The sequence below is a fragment of the Bison bison genome, unplaced genomic scaffold (genome assembly GCF_000754665.1).
Source record: "Bison bison bison isolate TAMUID 2011002044 unplaced genomic scaffold, Bison_UMD1.0 scf7180017863991, whole genome shotgun sequence".
In the NCBI taxonomy this organism is placed as follows: domain Eukaryota; kingdom Metazoa; phylum Chordata; class Mammalia; order Artiodactyla; family Bovidae; genus Bison; species Bison bison.
The window spans coordinates 14,435-21,166 of NW_011494563.1; the positions used below are offsets into that span (position 1 = coordinate 14,435).

Below are 6,732 nucleotides of genomic sequence, written 5' to 3' on the forward strand. Positions count from 1 at the left end.
CTCCAGGTTGCAGCGCGCGGCAGGCGGAGAGGGATTGAAAGGAAGCGCGCGGCCGGAGTTCACCCAGGCACGCAGAGCTAGAGCTGGGCAGGCGCGGAGTCTCCAGATTACCGCAGCGGCCGGCGGGAAGGGGCCAGGCTACGGGCGGCGGGCCTGATCCATGCGCCCTCCTGTTCCCTGGAGTCGGAATAATGAGTGCAGTCCGAGTGCCTCAGGGTTAGTCGGGGTCGGGGAGCTCGCGGGAGCGCAAGACTGGAGACTCGGACGCGAGGACCTGTGCAGCCCAGACTGCATTCTTGGCGCCAGCAGCCGGGAGCAACTCAAGCGGGATTTGCTGGGTGGGGATTCCCGCACTTCTTTCCTTTGCCTTTTCGTTCCTGCAGCCAGTAGGGGTCAGTCATTGCCTCCTGGATGACAAACTCCCGACGCAGCCCCACCATCCAGGGTCGCCCCCTGGAGACTGAATCTGGCTTACCCTCCGATTGTTCGTACTGCTTCTACAGGCGCTACAGCAGTCTGGAGGGGTCTCGAGGTTTCGGACTGAGCCAAAGGGATTACCTGTCTGCCAGCCGCGAACCTGAGCGCCTCCGCAGGCACCTGGCTTAGTCGCTAGCTCAGCCACCCAGACTATCTCTTATTTGCTATCCTCCCCTTGCCCAGTGCGGTCGAGGCTTTCGGAGGGGAGCAAAGGAGTGGGAGATTTAATTTGAGGTTGAATATTCACACTAACCCAGGGTGAACTAGGGGACTAACATTCTGAGAAATTAAAAAACAATGTTTTAAGATTTCTAGAACAACTCCTAATAATAAAATTGGCATGGATTGAAGACAACTCTTTGAAGAAAGATCATTTCAAGGTTAAATTAAGGAACTCGGAGAGAGGGTTCCCTTCAAAACCCACACCGTCCAAAAATGGGTCCAGACATTTCCCACTTCATCGGTCTCTTTCTCCTTGAACTTGCATTTCTATAGAATCTTATGCCAATATAATGTATGTTTACGCTTAAAGTCTTTATTCGATAATCCTACTATACTAGTCTGTACCAAAGAAGTATGAACATTGAAATCTGAAATTTTAATATTTAGTGATACCACAAATCTGTTATAAGCAAATTTGGGGTTTAATTTATATTTGCATTTACTAATAGAATGCAACCAATCAAAACATCTTAAGTAAATAATAAGTTGAAAAACCTCTTTACTGGAAGATGTAACAGAAGCAAATATGGAATTTATCACTTCTTTCTCTATGAGGTAGCATACAATGTATAAGACCACCTCGACAGAAAGAATATTTCCAATTGCTCTTCTGCTGGACATCAGGGATGGAAGGAACTTTACAATTCGGAGTAGTGTGCCATTTCAGATAGAAGAGTTTTGGAATTGCCTAGTGGGAGAATCGTGGGATTTTAAAGTAAGGTGGGAAACAACCCAAACTAGAGGATTATCAAACTCGTGAATTTTTATTGATTAAACATGGAAGATGTAGAAATTGACTTAGTTTTTGTTCTTGTATCCTGGCTGGAATAAAGTTTAGCGGAAATCAGTCAGTTCAGTCGCTCAGTCGTGTCTGACTCTTACCAAAAATAAACAGGTGTAAAACAAACCTTCTTAGCAGAGGATGGTTTCGATCCATCGACCTCTGGGTTATGGGCCCAGCACGCTTCCGCTGCGCCACTCTGCTCACCTCTTAAGCATTCTCACTGTTTTTCCTTTCAAAGATTATAACACCTTTTGTGATATATATATTTCTTTTCATTCTGATGGTTTCCGCCTCCCCTCTCTCTCCCTTACACATAGAAGATCTGCTTTTCCATAATCAGATGACCTCGGATCATCACTTCCAGATCTGCAATTTTCCAATCTGCCAAAGAGTGACCAAGCTTATCAACGTACCCCTTCCCAGCACCTTTCCCCCTTCCCGAAGCAGCTATGTATGTATGCATGCATACGAGCTCAGTCGTGTCCAACTCTTTGCAACCCCACGGACTGTGATTTCCCAGGCAAGAATACTGGAGTGGGTTGCCATTTCCTTCTCCAGAAGAATCTTCCGACCTAGGGATCGAGCCCACATCTCTTGAGTCTTCTGCATCGGTAGGCGGGTTCTTTACCTGGAGCCGCTAGCCTTTCAGAAAGAGCAGAGGAAGCGCCGGCAAAGCAAAACTCAGGATGGACCCTTCTCGGGGAGAATCTCGAAAGTCGTGTAGCCAGCTCTGGTGCCATCAGACAGGAATCGTGTTAACCATCTCCTGTGTTGTTTATCGAAAATCTCATAGACAATCCTTGAATAAAAGATGTTTTATTCGCTTGCAAGGGGGCAAGATTTTCACAAGGACGGTGTGCCTGCAATAAACTTAATTTGTTATTCAAATTATTACACGGGGGTCAAATTTTCGATTGCATCTCGTTTGGGGTCGTTTCGACTTTAAAAAAATGATTTTTTTCTTTCTTTTTTTTTTTTATAGATAGGCCCTTCTTTTTCCCGTGTTAGAGAGCAGAACCTTTGGAAAGTTCCTGAACATAGCTCTTGTTTGCAGATGCCTTTGTGACAACGCTAGAGAGGGCCAATCTGGAAGGTAAAAAGCCTTTTATCTTTAGTACTGTGAGCTGAAGGCTTCTCTGATACATTAGACTGGACATTTCCACTCGCATTTCATTAGTCAAACTAAGCCACATGGCCAAGTCCATGAGGAAGAGAAAGTGTGTATGTTATACAATAAATACATTATTCCAATGAAATAATAATTATAAATTCACATGAAATTATTATAAATACTTATAATTATAAATTCACATGAAGTTGCAAAGATAATGTATTGAGGTTTTGTGTATCAATAGTTCATTCTTTTTTTCTTTTTTTTTTTACTGTTGAATAGTGTTCCATAGTATAGATATAGCAGTTTTTAACCTATTCACCTATTAAGGAACATTTTGGTTGTTTTCAGGTTTTGAGCTATTACAAATAAAGCTTCTATAAATAATAATGTACACAGTTTTGTATGGATATAAGTTTTCATTGTTCCAGGATAAATGCCTAGGAGTTGAATTGCTGAGTTGTATGGTGTTTCTTTAAGAAACTGACAAACTGTTTTTCAGAGTGGCTTTACCATTCTACATTCCCATAAGCAATGTATGACAAATTCAGTTTCTCTGCATTCTTGCCAACCTTTAGCAGTTGTTACCATTTGTTATTTTATCTCTTATAATAGGTGTATAGTGATATCTCATCATGGTCTTTATTTATATTTCCTACATGACTAGTGATATTGAACATATTTTCATGTGCTATTTCCCATTTGTATATCCTCTTTGGTAAAATGTCCCTTCATGTTTTTTGCCCATTTTCTAATTGGATTGATTGTTGTTTTAAAAAGGAGTTTTGAGAGGTCTTTGTGTATTCTAGATATGTCTTTGTCAGATATGTTATCTGCAAATATTTTCCCTCAGTCTATAACTCTTTTTTAATTTTCTCAGCACAGTCTATTGCAGAGTGAAAGTTTTTCATTTTGATGAAATCCAGTTAGTCAAGTTTGTCTTTTATGGACTGTGTGTTTGGTGTTATGCCTATTATCTCTCCATCAAGCACCAAGTCCCCCAAATATTCTCACATTTTTTTCCAAAAGTTTTACAGTTTTATGTTTTATTTTAAAGCTATAAAGCATTTTCAGTTAATTTTTAAATAAAATATGAGATATAACTGAGGTTTGCTTCTTTTGCCTATAGATATCCAATTCTTGTTCAGTCACTCATTTGTATCTGACTCTTTGTGACCCCATGGATGGCAGTTCACCAGGCTTCCCTGTCCTTCACTGTCTCTGGGAGTTTGCTCAAACTCATGTCCATTGAGTTGATGATGCCAACCAACCATCTCATTCTCTGTCACTTCCTTCACCTCATGTCCTCAGTCTTTCCCAACATCAGGGTCTTTTCCAGTGAGTTGGCTCTTCACATCAGGTGGCCAAAGTATTGGAGCTTCAGCTTCAGCTTCAGCATCTGTCCTTCCAATGAATATTCAGGGTTGATTTCCTTTAGGATTGACTGGTTTGATCTTCTTGCTGTTCACAGGACTCTCAAGAGTCTTCTCCAGCACCACAGTTTGAAAGTATCAGTTCTTTGGCATTCAGTCTTCTTTGTGGTCCAGCTCTCACATCCGTACATGACTGCTAGAAAAACCATAGCTTTGACAAGACAGATCTTTGTTGGCAAAGTTACATCTCTGCTTTTTAATATGTCATCTAGGTTTATCATAGTTTTTCTTCCAAGGAGCAAGCATCTTTTAATTTGGATAAAATGGGTATCCAATTACTCTCCCACAATCATGAGAAAAAAGTAAGACTTTTCTTCCTCTACTGAATTGCTTTTGCATTTTTGTAAAAACTGATTTAGATGTAGTTGTATGTGGTATTTCTGTATTTTCTATACTGTTTCATTGACATATATCTATCCCTCTTCCAATTAATGTACACTCTTTATTACACTGTAGCTATACAATAAGTCTTGAAATCATAAGAATGATTTCTTCCACTTTATTCCTGTTTTTCAGAATCATTCTAGTTATTCTAACTCATTTGATTTTCCACAAAAATTTTAGAATAGTCATGTCTATAGCTACAAAAAATCTTTCCTGGATTGTGATAGGAATTATGTTAAATTATGTTAAACTTGTACATCATTTTCAGGAGAGTTGACATCTTTGCTATGTTGAGTTTTATGATCAATGAACACAGAATCTCTCTCCATTTATTTAAGCCTTTGTTTTCATCAGAATTTCGTAGTTTTGCTGTTTCCAGCAGGCACATGTTCACATGTTTGGGTAGATTTTTATCTAAGTGCTTCTTTACTTAAAAAAAAAAACACTGTATTTTAATTTTGGTGTCCATTTTTTATTGCTAGTACATAGAAATACAATTGATTTTTCTATTTTGATCTTGTATTCTGTGACTTTGCTAAACATATTTATTAGTTCTAGAAGGATTTTTGTTTGCTTTTAGCTCCTTAAGATTTTCTATGTAAACCATCATATAATCTTCAAATGGGAAGTACAATCCTACCACAGAGATGGAGGGAGGAAATGTATATTTCTAAAGAAAAATACAATTCACTGAGTAAGAAATTGTATCAAGACACAATTGGACAAAATTGCAGAAATGGATTGTAAAATATGCCAATATTTTTGGGTAGGATGAGCATTTCACCTAAGATTATACTGCAGTATTTGTGAAATAACTTCCTACCATTTATGTTTATCATTAGAGTGACATTACCATGGCTTAGTGCAGCAGGGTTTTCCCATCTGCTAAGTAGCTCAGTTGTGAGAGAGAATAACTGAAAATCTAGAAGTCCTGACCCAGTGAATACTTTACTCGACAAATATACTTTCCAGTTCCTTTTCTAATACACCCTAGTCTAAAGGAATAGATAGCTTTCTTATATTTCATGGGCTGTAAGCATTTTATTGGAGAAGGAAATGGCAACCCACTCCAGTACTCTTGCCTGGAGAATCCCATGGACAGAGGAATCTGGAAGGTTACAGTCCATGGGGTCTCAAAGAGTCAGACACGACTGAGCGACTTCACTTCATTTCACTTAAGCATTTTATACTGTGTTCCTCAGGAGGTCTCCATTATTAAGAACTGCTAAGATCTCCTTCTGCTTAAAACACAATATCAAATCTCAGCTACTGGTTAAGGTTGAAGGTGACTGACTTCTTGGTGTTTCCTCACTCTACGCAGGTGAAAGTGGTCAAAGTTGTAGCCAAATTTTCCTTGAGATAAAAAGTCAGGATCCTCTAACACAGGAAAGCACTCAAACCTCCCGCCTGGACAGGGACTTGAACCCTGGACCCTCAGATTAAAAGTCTGATGCTCTACCGACTGAGCTACCCAGGCTCTAAGAATACTTGGCTTACTTTGTTTCCCTTGTACACTTCAATGACTTTGGGGGCATTTTTAAATCCCCCAAAGTAAGGAAATGGCAACCCATTCCAATATTCTCAAAAACCTGGAGGGCTACAGTCCATGGTGTCGCAAAGAGTTGGGCATGACCGAACTCACACACACACACGTACAAGATAATTTTCACAAATTTGACATTCCCCCTCACATTTTTTCCAGTGGACATTTAACATTTTTCTTCATAAATTTCTATTTTTGCTGAAAGATATAATGACTTGTATCAAAGGAATTTTAAAACTATAATAACTTAACACCTACCAACATCTATTGGCACTAGTGGTAAATAATCCGCCTGCCGATGCAGGAGATGTAAAGAGACATGGGTTCGATTCCTGGGTAGAGAAGATCTCCTGGAGAAGGGCCTGGCAACTGATTCCAGTATTCTTGTTTGGAAAATCCCAAGGACAGAGAAGCCTGGCAGGCTACAGTCCATAGGATCACAAAGAGTCGGACAGGACTTAAGTGACAACATATGCATGACATCTATTGAGAGAGAAAAGAAATCTCATACTTACTTCAATTTATTTTTTCTATTTCATGTCTCTCACAGAACTTTATCCCAATACAACATTTTGCATTTAGTCTTTTCTTGATCTTCCTACCATGCTTCTCTGTACCAAATACAGGTATAAATATTGAAATTTGATGTTATTTCCTTTGAATATTAAAAATACTTCCTGTGGATTGTGCTAATCTGCATCTACTTGCACATAACCAAGGCATGATAAACAGATAATAATTTGAAAAACCCTTTAATGGAGGAGGTAATAGAAGTAAA

The 6,732-nt window shown here is 39.4% G+C and overlaps 2 non-coding genes across 2 annotated transcripts; both read right to left on the reverse strand.

Moving 5' to 3' along the window:
• Positions 1–1,612: 1,612 nt before the first annotated feature.
• Positions 1,613–1,684, reverse strand: TRNAM-CAU. The gene has a single exon. It is a non-coding gene; the product is annotated as a tRNA-Met (tRNA).
• A 4,131-nt stretch (positions 1,685–5,815) lies between these two features.
• Positions 5,816–5,888, reverse strand: TRNAK-UUU. Its single transcript has one exon. It is a non-coding gene; the product is annotated as a tRNA-Lys (tRNA).
• Positions 5,889–6,732: the final 844 nt, after the last annotated feature.